Here is a 21,080-nt window from a genome sequence, read left to right on the forward strand (position 1 = left end):
CAATTATGGGTCATTTTTTTGACTGTGGATGACAACCCCATCCCTCCACTTGATGCCCTCCCTGCCTTTTATTGGAGGTAGACTCGACAAGTTCCTTTTCCCCACTGTTGGGCATTTTATCTAAGATCCCTCCCTTTGAGTCCTGAAAAATCTCTCACCTCCAATGTCTCTGGTACATTCTAGGAGGTCTCCCCACCTTCTACCTCCAGAGATTGCATATTTCCATTCATTCTGTTGGTCCTCTGGGCTTCACTCCTGTTTCCTCTCACCAGTACTTGATGCATGATCCCCCTTTCCCCTCCTGCTTCCCTCTCTTACTCTGAGGTCCCTCCCTCCTTCCCTCTGCCTCCCATGATTGCTTTCTTCTCCCTTCCAAGTGGGATTGAGGTATCCTCACTTGGGCTCTTCAGCTTCTTGAGTTCTGTGGATTGTATCCTAGGTATTCTGTACTTTTTTTTTTTTTACTTTTTTTACTAATACCACTTATTAGGGAAGGCCACTAATTCCATTCATGGAGATGGACTTTTTATGACCTAAGAATCACTCAACTTGCTGTCTCCTAATACAATGCTACTGGGGATTGTGTCTCAGTGTGAATTGTGGAGACAGGCACTCAGTCAGTAGCAAATGTTCACATCTTTAAGATCATATGAGCCAGACAGTGATGGCACACACCTTTAATCCCAGCACTTGGGAGGCAGAGGCAGACAAATGGATTTCTGAGTTTGAGGCCAGTCTGGTCTACAGAGTGAGTTCCAGGACAGCCAGGGCTACACAGAAAAACTCTGTCTCGAAAAACCACACCCCCCCAAAAAATTATATGAGAATGCACCGATGGCATACATTGGGAATTGCTTTCCAAGACCTTTCTTTCCATCTATCTGTTTTAGAAATACATACTTTTAAGCCTGATGCATTACTGCCTATGTAGAAAATTATACTCCTTGGAGTTCTTAGTCAGTTTCAGAGAGCATTGCCACTAAATTCTAACCCATGAAATTTAAGCAGATTTATGTGGTACTTTTCAGAGATGAGGGCATTTCCTCACATTACTGTCCATCCTACTACATAAAATCTAGGTATGAGAAATGATGCCTGGACAGCCAACTTGGACGTGGCCTCCATCAGTGTAGAAAGGTGAGCAGAGCTTTGTGTGGCCTGCAGCCTGTTTAACCTGCTGTTACTGGTCTTGTTGCTTGACAGCCAAATAACTGTGAACTGAGGCATCAGGGTACTTGAACTTCATTCCCTGTGCTTGTGTTGCATCTTTGTTATTTGACCATCTGCACAGGTGCACGGGCACTACATAAAGGGCATCTCATAGCTTGTACCAAACATAAGAAATGACCGTAAATGAAGTGAGATTGTCAACATTTCCCTAAAAGTCAGTTACTTAGTTCAAGGAACATTAATGTTCCCTCAAGTTTCTGATGTTCATGGGCAGAATAGAAAATGCTTATGAAATCAAAGTCCAGTGTGTCCGAATGAGCACTCTTAGTATCTGTGCATATTCTTTCTCAGAGCAAGTGCATGGCTCCAGAAATTGGAAGAGGCAACTCCAAAAATCTCTTTATTTTGTACTTAGAAAAAAATTTAGAGTGGCTGGTTTTATGTATTTGCACTCATCACTTTTTATTAGATTTAGAAGTTTCTTCAAAAGGTAACTATTAATAATAACTGTGAATCAAAGGCGCACGCACACACATAGTTGATACTTAGGGAAATATTTTATTGGATAGTATTCGAGGAGCTTGTTTTCATAAGCCTTTTATGAACTCCCTCTGCTTCGGTCCCACTCTCAGCCCTACAGCCTGTTGCATGCCCCCATCTCTCTGGCTGGGCTACTGTGCATAGTCCCCCACTGTGGTGCTCTACTATCCCCATCTTGGCCTTGACACCACTGTGAATCTACCTTCTCTGATAGCTCTCAGGTCCTTAATACTTCTCTGTCCTAGCAGGTCTTGGGCCACTTCCTACCTGCTGTTCATTTGTGTCCCTAGCTAGTCCAAAAGTATATAGATATTTAACACAGCACCTAATTTACCATATAGCAAAGCACCTAAGTGTCCAGTAAGCTGTTGGATGATAAACATAGATTTGTGTAAAAAGTGTGCATGTGTATAAATATATATATGAGTTGTCATTTTTAAAAATCTGAAGTCAATAGATAAAAATGATTCATAACATCTACTCCTAAATTCTATAAATAATGAGCATGTCTAGATTCTTTACCTAATTATTACGTTATTAGTTTAGTGTCAACTTTCATTGATGTGAGTTTGAATTCTAGTTTGGAGACTGTTACATATGTCATATATGTTTGCAGTTCTCCTCTCCTGGACTACAGAGACTGGTAGCAGAGGTCAGTTTTACATAGACATACCTATGAGATAACTGTTCTCATTTCTGAATGCTCAATTGTAGAGGAATTTTAATCCAGCAATATGGCAGCCTTTGGCAAGGGATCACATCCAAAGACCTTCTAGGTCTGTGTGATATTGCAGGAATATAGACACAGCCTTAGCACCTACATACCTTCAATCCCAAACAATGAAGATAAAGTTGGTTTTTGGAAGGAAGCAGCTGTTTGAAAGTGACGTCTGATTGAGGAGCTGACAAAGTGATGAATCAGAGAAATATTTAACAGAATAAATCAGAGATAGCAAATGACCAATTTTTTTTAAGATTTATTTTATTTATTTTATGTGTATAAGTACACTGTAACTGTACAGACAGCCGTTAGCCATCATGTGTGTGGCTGCTGGGAATTGAACTCAGGACCTCTGCTGGCCGGCTCCCTCCTCCAGCCCTGCTCACTCCTCCAGCCCTGCTCACTCTTTCACCCCGCTCACTCCAGCGTAATTCACTGTAGCTATCTTCAGATACACCAGAAGAGGGCATCCAATCTCATTACAGGTGGTAATGTGATTTGACGCCATGTGAGCCACCATGTGGTTGCTGGGATCCAAACTCAGAACCTTCGGAAGAGCAGTCAGTGCTCTTACCTGCTGAGCCATCTCGCCAGCAAATGACCAATTCTTAAGAAGACAACACAAACAGGACAGAGGGGGTACTTAGGGGAACAGTGAGTGGGGGGGGGTGGGGGGAGAAGGAGGGCAGGAGAGGTAGAGAGAGGAGAGAGAACAGCTTTACAGAGATGGGTTGCAGGAGAAGACAGAACATGCTAGAGATGAGAAGGAGCCAGATGATTAGAGCAAATTGCAAGAGTTAGTTTGAGGCCAAGCAAAGCAATTTAGTGAGAAGTTGAGAGAAACCAGTTTGAATCATTCAACTTGGATAGGAGTTTGGGCCAGGACAGCTGAGTTGAACCCCCCAGCTGGAGTTCAGAAAGAACTAGAATGGGTCAGTTCATTTAGCAGTAAGTCTCAGAGGGTGAAATATTCTAGGCCTAGGCTGGAAGATTGTACTAGGGCCAGAAGCTTCTAGGCCTAGGCCTAGGGATAGGTAGGAGAGAGGAGGAAGTGTCCGGGCTCAGCCCAAGCTGCACCACTCATCACTTCATCCGAGGAAATGAAAAGCAACATTTACACTAGATACATAATTTGCTATTAGGAAAAAACTTGGAGCATTTGGATCTATTTAACATTGGGCATCTCTTGTAAATCAATGACTGTACACCTCTGAGCAGTTAACTGTAACTTTTGATACTTCTGTATATTAAAGTACATAATAATGCCTGGTAAAGAAAGTATAACACATGGTAACATTTTACAGGTTTTCTTTTGTAGATGAAAAGTAAGTCATTTCTCTGAATACATAATTATCATTTAAATTTGCCAACAAATTCCCATTTTAAATACTAAGTGCTTAAGGCTAAGAAAAAAAAGTTCAGTGAAGATGGGAAGTGAAAGTTAACTGTTCGGAAGGGTTCATCTGATTGGAAATTGTGCTTTAAAGTTATTTAAATTGCAGCCTCTTTTTATTCACAGCCATTAAATCATGAACTTGACAGCTACATTATGTGTTTAATTAGTATCTTGTTTAGTATGTGCTATAACATGAAGATCTTTCACTTGGTGTCAAAAACCAGTACTGTTTGATTTTACTCACAGTATTAAATATAACCTTGAAACATCTATGAGACATGGTGAATGGAGGACTGCTTGATTAGAGAAGATGCGTGTTTTGATCTAGGTTTCCAGTGGTCTTTAATAAAATACCATGACATATATTAGGTATTTGACTTCAAGATGAAGAACTTTGGTAATTATAAGATGGCAAAAATATTGGTAATGTTGGTCTATGTGTTCTAGCTCTGCAGTTCGGAGCTTGTATTGTAGCTGTTACCATGGGCAAAGACCTTAGCCTTCATCTGTCCTAGTTCAGTGTCATGGACGGTAGTAGTAGCCACATCATAAAATGAGGGGTAAGTGAACTAAAACACCAAGAACTCAAAAGGGAATGTAGAACCATGGGTTTCTTGCCCCTCACTGGTCTTTGCAGCTAAGATAGGTTAAAAACAAGACATTTTCATATTAATATTTGATAAATGTGGTACCAGGTTTATCACATGTCATTTCCAGGCTCACCTTTCAACTCAGTGCACTCACATTCCTTCATTCCATATTCATAATACCACAAGGGTTCTTCCTTTGGTCCCCCTGCTTTCCAGACATAGCGACTGAGGAGCTCAGGCTAGCTTACTTTAAGGCTAATGTTCTGAGGTCCCTATAAGGCCTTTCTAGAAAGAAGAGTCATGAGCAGAATTACATGTGTGCATATCCCCGGTACAGAGTCCTTTATGTCACTGTTACATTAATCAGACATGGCTTGTTAGATGAAACCATAATTATATTGTAAATATTTCTAAGTATGCACTCACTGAAACGGATTCTCTTTCCTTGCTCCTTCCCCTGTGTTTGTCAAGCAGCTCTTACAACCGTTTAGACCCTCTTGTAAAAGTAATGCTGGAGTGCTTTCCCAAATGTATGGCCACAGCAAGTTTCAGGCTTGATTTGGAAGGTGGGGAGTGATTCAGAATAATTTTGGCGATTGAAGAACGTATTCCTTAAAAATCATATGTTTCAGGTACTCCTAATGTATATAAACTTGGTATAATTGTAAGCTATATTTATAGTGCACATGCATATTGCTTGAGACCTGTGACATGTGGGCAAATGTGGAATTTTCCATGTGTATTATTTTAATACTTAAGGCATTTAGGCTTTTTGATCATTTAAAATTTTGTACATTCTTATTAGATATACTGAATATATGCATTCAAAAAATGCCTTAGTATATGAATATTGACTCAGTCTGATAATTTCAATATCTACCATTTGCACTATTTAAGAGTTTCTTCTTTCCAACTTCCCTTCTGGAAGCAAGCAGATGTCATTGGGTAAGGAGTAGTTGGTCTCGTCTTCCTTTGTGCAGTTAGGCCTCTGAATTGTCCCTCCTTAGTTGTCATCAACTCCTCCCTGCCTTTGGAGCTCCAGGAAGGGAAGGAAAGGAAGTAGGAAAGCTTTAGAGGTAATATCTATGGGGTTAGAGCAACCTTGCCATCTCTGAGCTTGGTATTAAAGCTGACTTCCTTATGGGTAGTTTCCTTGTTTTCTGTTCATTTGGTTTTGTTTGGTAGGCTATGCTGTTGTGGTTGTTAGTTCAATGTAAGCTCAACACATCCCAGTTTTTCTAATAGCTTCAACCATTTATATTATGAAAAGGAACCAATGGTCCCTCCAGGGTACTCCGTTGAGGTCTTTTTATCCTTCTCAAAGCAGGCCTCTCGAGTATAACCACAGGTTATGGCTTTCTGACGCCTTCTTTTTAAATACTCATACTTGGTTCATGGAAAACCTTCACTCCTTATGAACTCCATCATATCGAGGTAATTACATGGCTCCCAAATTAGGAATCCTTCTGCTTTAGACTGTTTGTGGTACTAGTTACTAGGACTAGTTAATATATATACATGAAATCTGTATGCATATTAAGTTGCAAGGGGCTCTTACTAAAGTTTTCGCCAGGTCCTATTGAAATGTCCCCTGGCTAGGGTAAGGGCAGGAACTTGCATTATTCACAGTGGAACCCACAGATTATCAGTAACTTCTCCCAGCTAAGTTTGCTCCTTAATTTCTAATGCCAGAACTTTGATGTGGCATGGCATTTTAAAAATGAGTAACTGGTTCTCAGAATCCTCCTTTGGGAATCCAACATATGGTCTAACACCTCCCTTGCAATGTGTTAATTATTGTCTTGGTGCTTCAGCCAAAACTTCCATTTTAATATTCCATTATGTCTGTAATATATTTGTTTGTAACTAAAATGGATTTCATGCTTTGGTATGCTTCTGTTACTTCATCCATTTTCTTTACTTCCTCTCTGGAAAACTGAGTTAGAGGTGGACAGTGAGAAGAACAAGAAACTACCCTGCCCCTCAAATACACTCGGATTGAAGGAGATGCTCAAGAGGCTGCTCAGCAATTGGAGGAAGCAGTATTTTCTAACCTGCAGGTCCTGATGCGTTCTCACTCTCTTTGATTGAATTGGCCTTTAAACTTTCTTCCTTGATAGATTTGGGGTGCAGCAGTTTCATGTGGTGGTTATACACACAGCATCTGGAGCTAGACAAGCTGGATCAAATCATATTGCTACAGGTTACAGTTGTATGTCCTTGTTTATCTGTAGAATGGGGGTAATAGCTTTCACTGAGTTATGAGATAGATATGTAGATAGGTAGATAGATAAATAGGTAGATAGATAGATAGATGGATAGATAGATAGTTAGATGGACAGACAAAGTCCCAGGCATTGCAAATGTTGTATAAATGGTAGTAGGCCCAGTAGCCATTGTTGAAATTAAAACTATTGCTACCATTGTTATTTCTTCAAGGGCCAATTATATACTGGGTACTAAATGAAATATTTTTGAGTCATCCTTCTCATGATAAGACAGTATACACATGATAGCCTTCAAAGCAAATGAAAGTTCTGTGACCACCCATGTCACAAGGTATCCTGGTTAGTGACACCATAACTATTAATATCTTCTCTACCACCTATTTATTTTAGAGTTACTTCTGGTTACAAAGTAGACATGGTCAGGAGATGGGTGTGTTTGCCCTCATTGCTTAAGGATAGATAAATTTTTAAATATAACATTTAATTTATAATATTTAAGTAATATCATAAATGAATAGTTTTGAATACTTGGATGTAGAAGCAAGTACCATGTAAATTAAGATAAAAGGGGTTTATAATTGTTAATAATATTGGCCTTATATTTGCCATGAATATGATACCAAAAAAGCATATTCCATTTTGCATTGCTAATCATAAAAGCCAAATTTTATTCAAATATGAGCCAGCAATAGAAAAGCAAAATATATAGAATTTCTTTTGGAATCAAATGAACAGCAGTAAAAATATGAACCTGGATTCAGCTTTCCTGTATGACATTATTTCTGGTTTCCACCATGTAAACTCTAGCTGGGCAAGTCTGACTTGTGTGTAAAATGCATCTGCATCATCAGGTAGCAGGTGAACGCTGGTGTAATCAGTGGAGTTCGCAGAGTAAAGACGCAGGAAGCATCATGCCTTGTTAGATCAACTGTATTGTTTAGACAGGTTCTGTCTCATTTTATCTGTCTACCCCAAGGGACTTAGAACTTTAAGTATTCTCGTACTCCCTTGGTCTCAGTCCTGAAAACACAGGAGAATGGTGTAGTTAAAAGAACTGTGCTTGGAAATGCTTTTACTTTGGTCAAGGTCATGTAAGCTTTCACATTGCACAGCAAGTTCTTTATGCCCAATGCATGGTGCAGATATTCTCTGTAGTGCTGGTGCTTGGGTGAAGACAAGGAGGCAGGTGATTATTGATGGAACAAGGCTTCGTTTAATGCTTGTGGACTTTGTCATTGAAAAGAAAACCTAAAGTCCAAGAACCCTCATTTTGAAAACATAATAAATTTCACAAATCATACCTATGAAAGCACTTATAAAACAATAGTATCTAGAATTATTGGGCCACATATTTTAAAGTTTCTGAATCTGACTTTTAAAGGACGGTTTACCTTCTACACAAAAATGGCAGAGGATGTTTCCATTATCCTTTGTAATGTGGCAAAATCTACTTCCAACATTCATTTGAAAACCTATGAAATTATTCAAGTGTAAGTCATAGAGGAGAGCTATTGCTTTCCTGCAACCCAACTTTGCAGGGAGCTTTGGTTTCAGAATGGTCCTTAGTGCTACACGGTCAGATTTTTTTTAATAAGAGTGCTTTACAAAATATATCATTGAAGGAATCTAGCTTGAAAGTTAGAACATTGATTCTAACATCCATTAGTTTTCTGTGTCTAAGCATGGTTTGGAAAAACTGTAAATGGGACAAGATCCAGTTAGTCATTCTCCCCAATTTAAATCATAATTCTCTTTGAAATGAAAAATCACATTAACTCTATCACAAGCCAAGAGGATGCTGGTCACTTGAAATCTTCTGCAAAGATTGTAAAATTTACTTAAAATATAAAATGGTTTTACATATGGTCACAACTGTTGCAAGTGTTCTACAACATTAAAAAGGCTTGTTGATAAGAATTATTCAGAAAAGATATCAAAATCTTGTATAAACAGTTCAGCTACTGCTATGATTCATGTATATGATTTATGAGCCACTTCTTCTAAGCGTTTGCTAGTGTTTCTGCTAGGTATCTCCTGAACAGCATTTCCTTCCTTTATTCCTCGTATACACTGTTCTACATGTCTAATCCTAAAGATGGGAATCACTTCAGATTATAGCTGGGTGCTAAATGGAATATCTTCATAATTATATCTGTTTTATTATGCACTCATTTTCAGGACCATGAATAAAGGATATAAAAAAGGCCCAAAAATATCTCTTAGAACTCTGTTCTCATTTTCATTTTTTTTTATAAAAAGCATTATATTTAGACATATTGCCATACATACAAACTGTGTCTTCTACTCCATTAGAAATACAGTTGCTAATTAGTAAAGATTTATTAAGATGACAAAGTATGTACAAACTGTAAAAGAATGAAAAGGAAATGGATCAAGTCTTTTATTTCTTTTATTCAGTGGAAATTGTATTGACCTTAAAAAATTGAAAACCAAACATTCATTTAGGCTTAAGTTGGCTTGTGAGCAATGTTGCCTTGAGGTAGCTGTGTCCCAACAGTAGGACCCAAAGCTTTGGGCAGGATTTTGCATTAGGCTGGTGGTAGTTTATTCCATTAGTTGGAGTGACAGTGACTTGTAGCCATCTTCCTTGCTTGGAGGGGAATGATTACACACATACATGACTTCTGTCCCAGAGGGATAACACCTCAAAATCCCCATCATAATTCAACCTGGCATCCCTAACTGTGCTCCAAAGACCAGAATTTCAGATTGTATAACTTATGAGCCATCTTATCCTTACTAGTTAGTAAAAAGAAATTTTCAATTTGTAGTTAGTATGCTTATTATAGTAAATGCACTGGCATATTGTAGTTATGATAAGCTGGAGTGGTGCCTTGGTGATTATGAGTACCACTACTCTTGCAGAAGACCTGAAGGTTTTTGGTATTGTTTTGTTTTGTTTGTTTGCTTGCTTGTTTAACAACTACAGTAGACAGCTCACAGCTCCAAGGGATGGAATATACTCTTCTGATCCTATGTACTAACACACAAGTTGTACACGCGCGCACACACACAATGCATGGGTGCACACATACACTCTCACCCATATACATAAGTAAATATAAATTAAGAACATATTCCAGATATGAGGTCATATTCCTATAAAGGTAGAGTTAATGCTTGAGGCACAGGTCTAAACAAAACTTTGATAAATTTACATGGTTGCCTTCTCCCTAGGTTTTTCTGGATTATGCCAAATTTTTCATTCCTGTGATTTGAGATGCATGACAGTAATGAGCCCAAATTCAATTTGCTTCTCTGGATGTTCCTCTGGCCCATTCTTTTTATGCTAGTAGCATTGATACCCTCTAACTATCTTAGTTGGTAATTATAGGAAAATGGAGCTAAGGCTTAATCTATTTCCCTTTCATGGTAGAGAGTGCTTTATAGACAGGCCTGTGCTTTCTTACCAGATATTATGTTATATATTATACTTTAGGTTTGCCCTAATAAACTCTTAATCACATATATACTAAATATATTGGAATATATTATGGTATCTATCTGCCACAAGAGATGGGAAAAATAGACATTGAGTTGTACATATGTAGAAAAGATGGATTATGTGGGTTTATAGTAGTTTTCAGAGGAGTGAGAACATATCCATATGGACTAAGCACAGGGATCTTTAGAGTCAAATCCATTAAAATTCTAATTTTATATGTTACTGTTATTTAACAATGTAAGTGATAATTTCCCTAACTTGTCTGAAAAGAGAAAACAGATAACACTTACCTTGAAGAATGACCAGTATTGTGTCAAATACTGTAGAGAGGAGGAAGTGCCTAGGGGGTGCCTGCTCTGTGTGGATAAGTGTTGACCATCAGTGTACTCCTAATGCTGTTCTTGAGATCATGATTGTTATTCTTCATATTACTCAAAACCCTTACGTCTTTGGTCATCCCTATGCTCCACTACTCAGTTTCTCTGACTATTTCCCATACCTCTTTTCCAGTTATGCGGAAGAATTTTTATCCTATCATTTATTCTGGCAACTTTCACACCTACTAAAATCCTATTAATTCTATATGTGCCAGCACAAGTAACTCTTCTTACTAAATTTTCCTCACTCTACCCATTTAAAACTAGACCTGGGCTTTCACTTTTATTACAACCCTTTAATTCCCTTTAATCTCACCCTTGTTCAGACATCCTCAGCCCATTAGTGTGAGGTGAGGCACTTGTTTTACTTTCTTTTTATGTATTTATTTTTCAATGGAGAAAGGTAGTTTTTTTTTTAAATAAAATAATGATGATACAACCAGACATCCATATTTAAAAGAATTCCTTTTTAAAAATTCTCTTTAATCATTTTTTACAGTCCAGTCGTTATCCCCCTCCTAGTCTGCCCTCCAGCAGTTCCTCATCCCATTCCTTCTCTCCTCCCTGACCCCCATCTCCAAGAAGGTGTTCCCACCCCTCACCCCCCACCCCAACCAGGCCTCAGCACTCCCTGGGGTCTCAAGTCTCTCAGGATGAGGTGTGTCTTCCTTATCCTCTCTCCCTATTTACATTAGCCACCATTAAGCCCAGAGCTTTTCCACAGTCACAATGCAATCAATATCATTGGAGTTAAATTGTTACACAGATGTCTTTAACAGCAGGTTTTCCATTCTTTGCTAGTCAAATGAAAATAGATGGTCATACTGATCACTCTCAGGGACAATAAAGGGCTGCACTGCTCTCTCTGGGGTCAGGTCATGGTCAACATGTTCAGGTTTCATTTCTGGATAGTTACCACCTCTGAAAATAGAGCTTAATGTCCTGCAATTCCTTAATCAAATCTTCATATATATCGACAGAATGTGCACAACATGTTGGGTTTTCCCAAGGAGAGAAAGGGTTGATTCTTTTTTTTTTTTCTTTAGTTTTTATTGTTGATGATGATGCTCATTACCATCTGCTCTCTACTCAAAGTGAAATCTTTTCAGTTTTTTTTCTATTAATTACGAAAAATTCCAACAATTTCAAGAGGTTAAGGCAATTGTGAGAAAATCTAGTTGGATATAGGAGTACAAGGAATTCTAGGTGTTTTAGTGAAGTGTCAATTACTATACATTCATTATGAATGTAGCTACACTATCATTTCTAGAAGACATTTTTCACACATGGTCTGTTGGCTTTCACAATCTTTCTATCCCATCTTCTGTGATGTTCCCTGAGCCTTAGGCACAAGGGTTGGCTGTAGGTTTATCAGTAGGGACTGTATACCACACAATCACTTTCCCTTTGCATTATAACCAGTTATGGTTCTCTGTCATGGTCTCCATTTAGATGGTCATTGGCTCAACTAGTTTTTATGTTTTAAAAATAAAATTCTATTGTTATTAGTTTATAGACAATTTCACTGAGTAAGCTATTTGCATAGAGAAAGTGTAATATTAAAATGACCAACTGTAATTGAGTACTTAGCATTTCCCAGAGATTACCAAACATTGTTCAATTTATTCACTGAAAAATAATCTGAGCAGTCTGGAGGCTTAAGAAGGTTATAAATTTCCTGTGGTACCTGTCTGCTGCCAAGTCCCTTCATTTCATCAGTACACTGAGCTAGTCTTTAGTGATGACACAAGATATAGGGAAGATAAAGGAGGTAACTCCCTTGGACAAAATGCAAGAGTGCATTTTCTTTGGATTATTTGGTAAAAAAAATTATAATACGTTTTGTATATTAACTTTGGAAGAGACCAGGCAAAGCTGACGGAAAAGAAGATGGAGGGCATATCTTGGAAAACACTCAGTGTTATAATCACTGCTGTCACTCCAGAGTCATGAAGGACAAAGATACATCATCAGTATTTGTGACTAAGGATTCACATTTGAATTCTATCTATTCTGGAAGAACAGGCTGGCTAAAGGCAAGAAAAGTTCTTTGCTATTTTCAGGCATGTGTATAACCACTAACAAATCCTCTTAAGCCTACAGAAACAGTTACATGGGTACTGACTGTCCATACATTATAGTCCAGAAGAAGAGACACATTCAGTATCATTCCTGGGCAACTAATAGTGGAGTGAAGACTAGATTGTGCCTTATCTTCAAATGTTAAATTGATTCATTGTATGTTTATGAACTACCCTGTGAGTGAGTTAATTTTTTTCCTGATAATAAGACTGAAGTAGTTATTTTTGCTTATGAACCTCAGACAATTATGACAATATTCCTCCATGGGGATGAACAGTTCCTTTATTGTTTTCATCATTGTTTTAGCTCAACCTTTTAGTCTTCCTCTGGCTTGTCATTTCTCTTTAGTATTTGTTACAACAATCTTGAAAAAGAGCAGTTGCTTTATTCATGAATGTTTTGTTACAATAATTACCAGGCTGAACTGGGGGCTTGACTCTATCCTTTAACTGACTTTCTGGAGTACAACACAATGTATCTTTGTATTTGAACTCCTGTTAACAGGCAAGGCCAATTCAACTTTGAGAATCTTTTATAAATTTCCACCTTTTGTTATCATTGCATTTGGTTTCTAGTTAATGTGCTGTACAGTGATTCTCCTGTGGTTTTACCCAGTAACGGCAAGCTGCTCTCTCCTGCCCCACCTCCCACCTAAGCTAATTTCCCAACTATCCTGAGATTTCCAGGATTCTAGTTGTAGTGCACAGGGTCATCCAAAATAGTGATTTTTGGACTTCAAACATGGAGATGTAAAATAACTCTTGAGTTTTACAGCTGTCAGGAGCAAGAACATATTGGATTGGTTTAAGCCAAAAATATTTCATCTCCAATTTGATTTACTTGATATTTTGGCTAGAAGTGCAGAAATGCCATAAATAGTGGGTGGTGATTTACAGCATAACTACATAAAAGAGTGCTATAATTCAGATCTGCAGGATAGTGTGTGATGAATTCTCGATTGTTTGTGACATGACCAGAATTAGCAGCTTCTTCTCACTTAAAGCTCTTTGTTCTCCACAAAGATCACAGACCAAGGTCATGTGATGATACAAATGACATTCTCCTTCCTTGATTATTCTTTTAAAGGTATGCAAACAGAAGAAAGCATCTTATATTCTAAAATACATACTCTACTAAAACATAAAATTGTTTTTCTATAAGCAGTCTGGACTCAAAGGACCTTTATCTTATGCTTTGCAATTGCCAAATAGAAAAATATCAATATATATTGGTATATATAGATATATGCCTAAGTTTTTATACTTAATAAGTTATTTAAAGTCAGAGCCCAGTTACATCATTCACAAAAATATCTCCAACTTTTAAAATGCACATTTTAAAAGGCATTTCCCATCATCTGCTATGCTGTTGGTTGTATTTTATGTACATAATTAAATTTCCAATTAATAATAGAAGCCCTTATCACCTTAAAATGCTTTCTGATAAAATTATAGATGTAAGATTTTATCTTCCTATTTGTTTTGTAGGGACTCATTGTTGTGGTTTGAATATGCTTGGCCCAGGGAGTGGCACTGTTAGAAGGTATGGCCTTGTTGGAGTAGGTGTGACTTTGTTGGAGGAAGTATGTCACTGTGGGGTTAGACAATAAGACCCTGCTCCTAACCATGTAGAAGCCAGTCTTCTTCTAGTAGCCTTCTGATAAAAATGTAGAGAGAAGCTGCCATTCTCCCACCTTGATCATCATGGAATGAACCTCTGAATCTGTCAGCCAGCTCCAATTAAGTATTGTTCTTATAAGAGTTGCCTTGGTCATGGTGTCTAGTCACAGCACTAAAACCCTAAGTAAGAAGTTGGTATCAGGGACTGGGGTATTGTTGTGATAGGTCTGTTCATTCATTTGTTTGGAACAATGTGGGTTTTAGGATTTTGGATTTGGATTGCAGTGAAATGCTTTAAGTGGGGCTCAATGGGCCATCACGGTAGGAATATGGAAGATTTTGTTGCTGGGCGTGATCTAAACTATGGAAGACTGGCTCTAGAGGTTTCAGAAGAAACAGTATTTTAATATACAAACTAGAGATATTGTTCTTGTTATATTTTTGTGATGAATGTGGTTGCTTTTTGCCCTTGTCTGAAGAGTCTACCTGAGGCTGACGTAAAGAGATTTATATTAATTGCATTGACAAAGGAAGTCTCAAAAAAGCCCAACAGAGACTTTGTTCTCTGGCTAAGTCTCATGAAGAACATTTTGAACAAGCATAACAAGCTTAGAAAGGAAAAATATAAAATGTATGGTTCAAGTAATAAAGGGACAGCAGTAAATGAAAAGGAGCTGAATCCTATGGGCAAGGAGATAAACAGATTAAGAGAGTGGTGACTTTGGGGCAAAATCCCACCCAGCTAAGCTTAGTTCCCAGTATAGTGGTACATACCTTTAATCTCAGGAGATGGGCAAACAGATCTCTGAGATCAAGGCCAGCCTGGTATAGAGCAAGCTTCAAGTGGAGAAAAGCTTAAATTCAGGCATGGTGATACACATGATTGATCACAGCTTTCAGGAGACAGGGCCATGCCAATCTCTAAATTCAAGGTCAATCTACAGAACAAGTTTCAAGATACCCAAGCTTAAGCAGTTAAGGAGCTGGAACACAGAATGATGGTGATAGTATAATAGAAAGGGGGGCGCATGTTTCAGCCCCAGCCATGGTAACTTCAACCATGTGGCTCTCTATGTAGAGTCAAAAATAGAAAGGACTAGTGGGACAATTGATGCTGGTTATCTGGAGCTAAGAAGTTAGCAATGATTAAGAAGAGACCAGCATCACATAGGTGAAATCTGGGAAGTGTCTTCTGAGATCACAAAGAAGCTGGGTTCCAGAGATAGTCAAGGTACCTTGTGCTGTAGCTGGACTTGGTAATGTATGAGTCCCCAAAGTGTTACTGGTTTGGAAGGTATAAAGGGGTCATGCAAAGCAGCTGAGGCTTGGCACTGTGAGAGGCCCAGGGAAGGCCATTGGTGAAAGTGTAGTTTCAGTTGCATTTGACAACCCAGGATTGAAAACCCGGGATTGCATGCAAAGAAGTTGGGATTTGGCATCTTAAAGAGAGCTTATGAGAGGCTATTGGTGAGCCTAACTGCAATGGAAGACCCCAGTGTATTGGATATGCCAGTATCATAAGATGATCACCAAGGACAGCAGCAGCAGTGGAGTAGAGTCAAGCAGAGCCTAGAGTTCTACAGAGGAGAATTGGAGATGTGAAGGATCCTAAACTCTTTGGAGGAGCCCAGAAGATCATGTGTGGACCCCAGGCATTGGAACAAGAAGCTTTAACATTGAAGTTGCCTTATTAACCCCAAGATGTTCAATATGCCAGAGCCCTACAATATCTGCTGAAGAAAGCTGCTAACAGGGAGTTGAACTAGGCCAGGAGAAAGAAGTTTGTTACAGTCAACAAAGATGGGAAATGAGTTCGAGATCTGTAAAGAGCTTTGACAACAGACATGGAGATGTAGAGTGTGGAGTTTGCCCAGCTGGTTTCCTGTCTTGCTTTGGCTATTACAATTAAGAGATTGGAAGAATCTCAGAAAAAACTTTGAACTTTGGACCTCTTAACATTGTTGAGACTGTGATAGACTATGGAGCCTTTTGAAGTTGGACTAAATGTATTTTGCACTATGCTTTATTTAGGTATGGCCCCCATAGATTCATATGTATGAACAAGCCTATGGGAACAAAGGAGTGGAATGTGGTGGTTTGAATATGCTTGGCCTAAGGAATGACACTATTAAGAGGTATGGCCTTTTTGGAGTAGGTGTGGCCTTGATGGAGGATGTATGTCACTGTAAGGATGGGCAATGAGACCCTCCTCCTAACCATGTGGGAGCCAGTCTTCTCCTAGGGGCCTTCAGATGAAGATATAGAACTCTCAGCTTCCCCAGCACTATGCCTGCCTGGACACTGCCATGCTCCACCCTTGATAATAGACTAAACCTCTGAACCTGTAAGCCAGCCCCAATTAAATGTTGTCCTTATAAGAGTTGCCTTGGTCATGGTTTCTGTTCACAGCAGTAAAACCCTAGCAAATACGCTCATTATTGTATCATAAGGTATGTAGGTGATACCCAATGTCACATTACACTTGTTGACCTTCTTTGTTTATTACTATCCTTACTGTGCTCCCCAGGCCTAGTCCAGTATTTGTTGTATTCTCTTTGGAACATTTCATTTTAACTTCTGAGCATTCTTAAATCAATGTTTTCTGGCCAAGGCAGGAGGTATTAGAACAGGTGGCAGGAATATGTGAGATGCAGCCTCACACAGTCAGTTGTTCCCTTGATTCAGTGACTTGAAGTTTCAGGCTGTCTTGTTTGTTAGGTCCCAGACTCAGGACAAATGGCTAACTGAGGTGCCTTTTTAGCATACCAAAGCAGACTCTGGCTGCCAGTCTCCCTCAATCACTACAGGGTCAGTTTGGCCCGCTAATCCCCACCCCCAACCTAAACTCTCAGGCCCCAGGTACTGGGCTGGGCTCCTTTCCACAGCATCTAAGCTAGCCATTTGGGCTGTGACAGTCTCTTGGTCTCCTGCCTCACTGCTGGACTCTTGGCTCCTAGTTTCTTTTTCTTCCTCTCTTGTTCCCCTACCCCCCCACACATCCCCACACACCCCACACCCTACCATGGCCTAGTTCAGTCTGGACACTTCTAGATGCCTCAGGCTTTCTCTTTCTTATACCTACAATAAACCTTCTCCTCCAACATACCTAAGAGTGGGCAATCATGTTCCCCTTTTACTTTTTTTTTAAAAATGTATTCATTTTGTTTATTTAGCACTTTTACTGTATACCCTGAATATCCTAGGGTCTTACTTCTACCCATCCCCTAGGTCTTGCTGCTTCTGGGTCCTTTGGGTAACATCCATGCTATCCTAATATAGTACCCAAGGATCCCATCTCAATATGAAAGCACCACATTTAGCAAAATATACTATCTCTGATTTTGGGCCCTGGTCTCTTGTTCTGGATGCTCCCGTATTCCTTAACCATTGTTGCTTGCACTGTCCACATAGCCTAGATCCTAATTAAGTGTGTAATCCCAGGGCTCTCAACTCCTTGGTTCTGGTACATTCTGCCAACTTCTAGTCTTGAGTTAAACCCGTCATTCACCCTCGGGATTCTATATTAAGATTTCTGAATGCCACTGGAGAAAACCCAACCACTGAGCAGATTGGTGTAATCAACTGAAATTTATCACCTCCCCTTCAGCAAAACTCTTTTCTACTTATCCATATTAAATCCCCAAATCTGGTTCCACAGTTTTCTTCAAATCCCTACCAGTGCCCTGAGAATTCCTGTCTAGTCTAGAAGCCTTCTAAGAAGAAGCATCAAGCCTTCTTCACTATGAAATTTGAATCGGGTACCCTTAAAGCTTACCTCTTTAGGCCTTTCCTTTGTTTTAACTACTCATGATTTCTGCTCCTATCTGGCACAATCTTTGAATTAGAAATCAGTGTTTTTGGTATATGTACTACTTCAATATCCATTTACTTCCCAATGTAGATTCTGCCACCCAAACTAGAAAGAAGCAATTTCTTATTAGTGCTTCAGTGACTTTATAATAGCCAAATCCAATAAACAGGCCTTAAGTCTCCTGTGGTTCTTTTACTTGAAGCTGTCTGTCTATGTCTTGGGTTTTAACATGACTGTTTTGGATTTGTTTGTTCATTTATTTAACAAATACCTAGCTGCTGTGTCCCTAGAGTGTGCCAGATGCTGTGGATGTGCACGGTGGCCAGCCAAGTAAGTGTTCCCTTGGGAGACTATGCTCTGAGTTCCCTGTATTTTCAGCTCTCTTTGTAGTTTCCTTTCACACCTCCCAGTAGGATTGCACCTCAGCTTGTTTTCATATTCTGAACTGTCTCCTAGATTGACTTATCCAAATCTTATAATTCTTTTATTCCCTAAATTCCCATAACTGTCAAACATTTCTTCATCTTGAACACTTACCATGAGCTTTAATTCTGTGTTTTTAAATACTTCATGTTCTAGGTTTCTTGTTTCACTAGGAAGCACTATCATGTTAGGAACTGAGGCATTATCTTTGATTCCCCTCTCCTCTCTTTTATTCATATTTATCAGTTAATATTTAATTAGTCAAATGAATTTTGTATGCATTCTATTCTTTTTGCCTTCACATTTCTAACAGCCATTAATTCTTTCCAGAACTGAACCAGTTCCTTTCATGAAAGAACTATTGGCATTAAAATGTCTGCAATAATATGCAAGTGAAAACTTACCAAAAATACTTGGGACTTTTTCAGCCTTCCCATATTTGTTTTAAAATGTGTTCACTTTGGCAATTTTAATTACCCGAGGAACACTCACTCAAGACTCAGGCTAATCAGGTCATAATGAGTAGATATGCAGTTTCTTAGCAGATAATAAAAGCACTATGGGATGATTTTAAGATGTTACCTGTTTTTAAGTCTGAGATATAAGCATGATTACTTTTTGTTTACTAAAACATTTTTCCAGAAAACACTTATCAGCCTCTGTTTTTTAATGTGACTAGTGAGGTGACTATGTGTTAGTGGATTATAAGCCAGCTCATGATTATCTTTGCTAATAGAGCTATATGAATAAGAGATACTACAGATCATTTTAAACTATCCTTTTAGCAAACATCTATAAATCCTCCCACCATTAAATGTCTTATGATTTCTTTTTTTGCTACTAAAGACCTATATTTCTACCTTGATCTCTTAGTTCTCAATGGTTATTTCTTCTGGAAATAATAATAAATGTCTCATATGTAAAAATAACTACTAATTTCTACCCTTAATTATAAAATATTTACTGACTTTTGCCAGATAGAAGTGATTTTATCTGGGCCTAAGTAACTTTTCTTAGATTTGGTCTTTGTTGTGGCATCAGAGTGAACAGTACTAAGTACCCAAGTATAAAATAAAGGCAGTATTAGACCGGGGGAAGAGTCTCACTAACTTCTCAGACTGTTCAGCTACCTTAAAGTTGACTCATCCTAGTATTCCAACCCCCTTCCCCAGGAGAATCTGAGTTTTCTTTTCCAGATTGTCTTAGTTTCTTTCTTTGAGAAAGGTAATTTCTTCTCAATCTACCAAAACCAAGCGAAAAGAAGCCAGGTGGATAGGAATTGACATTTGGAAAACAGAATCTTGACAAAGGAGGTCAGACAAGTTAATAGTCTAATGAAGAGCTCACTATGCAGTGGTGTTTCATGGTGTCACCTCTCTTTTCATAGGGACAGCTTGAGGTGCTTCTTCAAGAACCACTTCTCCCTGATACTGAATTTACCACAGACCAATATGGTTAGGAGATGTTCTTAACAAATAAGACGAGAGAGCTATAAATATTAGAAGGTAGTTTATAGTTACACGTTGCAGTGAAAACTTGCACTGGCTAAAAGGTGTGATAATATCATAAGAAAAAAATTGAGCTGTTAGGAAGCTGTGAGAATCCTAAATAAAATTATCTTAATCCAAAGTAAGTTGGGCTCAGTTTTTCTTATTCAGCAACTTGCATATTGTTATTAACACATTAAATTGCTGATTTTTCCCAGTACACATATTTAGCAAATGTAGTTACACCGAAATATTCTTTAGAAATTATAAAATCAATTGAGAACATTAGTAATTTGGGTCCAAAGCCTTGGACTACACCTTCCCAAGAGTGATTATAGCACTATCTTGTGCATTGTTACAATTCAATATGATTTTGAACATGGTCCAAATTTTATTTTGAAACCTAGTCATTATATAACTAATATTCTTCATTGTACAAAGACTTCTTTGAAAACATCTGTTTTGGTTTCTGATCACTCTATTCTGTTTCTGATGATAATCTAGATTGATTTACTCTCTGTTGCCTTTCATAACTCCTATTTCTACAACATTTCCACAAGGTGCTGATTCTGTATCTTGATCTAACTTAAAGAATGAATGAGCTAATCACTGAGATTTTGGGACTATTAAATAAAATGCTTATTTCTCAGAAATGGGTGTGTAGGCAAGTAAAATAGAAGTTATGAAATACTTCCTAACTTACTTGTTAAGGTAAATATTTAGTATCAAAATTGTCCAAAGATACTATAAGTAATCAAAATCACATAACAACAGTACAATGTACATAGATATGAAATACTTATCAAGGCAGTAACAGATTAAAACCAAATACACATATATGCATACATGTTGATATTATATATCATTATTAACTGGGGAATTATCAAGGAAATGCAAAGATATTTAAATTCAAAAGTTAGTATCAACATTAAAAACATGTATACAGGTAGCATTATATGGACTGAATAGGCTACATTTAGGAATATGTATATATACAAGTACATGCATGCAATAACAATTAGTGTAAACAGAAGCCAAGGATTTGTAAGAAAACAGAGAGGGATATATGGGGGTAGAGGTTGGATGGAGGAAAGGGAAGAAGTGTTTTATTTCTTTTTTCTTTTTTTTTTTTAAATTTTAGATATTTTCTTTATTTACATGCGAATTTCT

General features: G+C 38.1%; 1 protein-coding gene across 2 annotated transcripts in view; it reads left to right on the plus strand.

Moving 5' to 3' along the window:
• The window catches only part of Immp2l (inner mitochondrial membrane peptidase subunit 2), an 884,186-nt gene that overhangs the window by 822,279 nt on the left and 40,827 nt on the right, over positions 1 to 21,080 (plus strand). The gene's annotated exons all lie outside the window — the stretch shown is intronic.

The sequence above is a fragment of the Mastomys coucha genome, unplaced genomic scaffold (genome assembly GCF_008632895.1).
Source record: "Mastomys coucha isolate ucsf_1 unplaced genomic scaffold, UCSF_Mcou_1 pScaffold6, whole genome shotgun sequence".
NCBI lineage: Eukaryota > Metazoa > Chordata > Mammalia > Rodentia > Muridae > Mastomys > Mastomys coucha.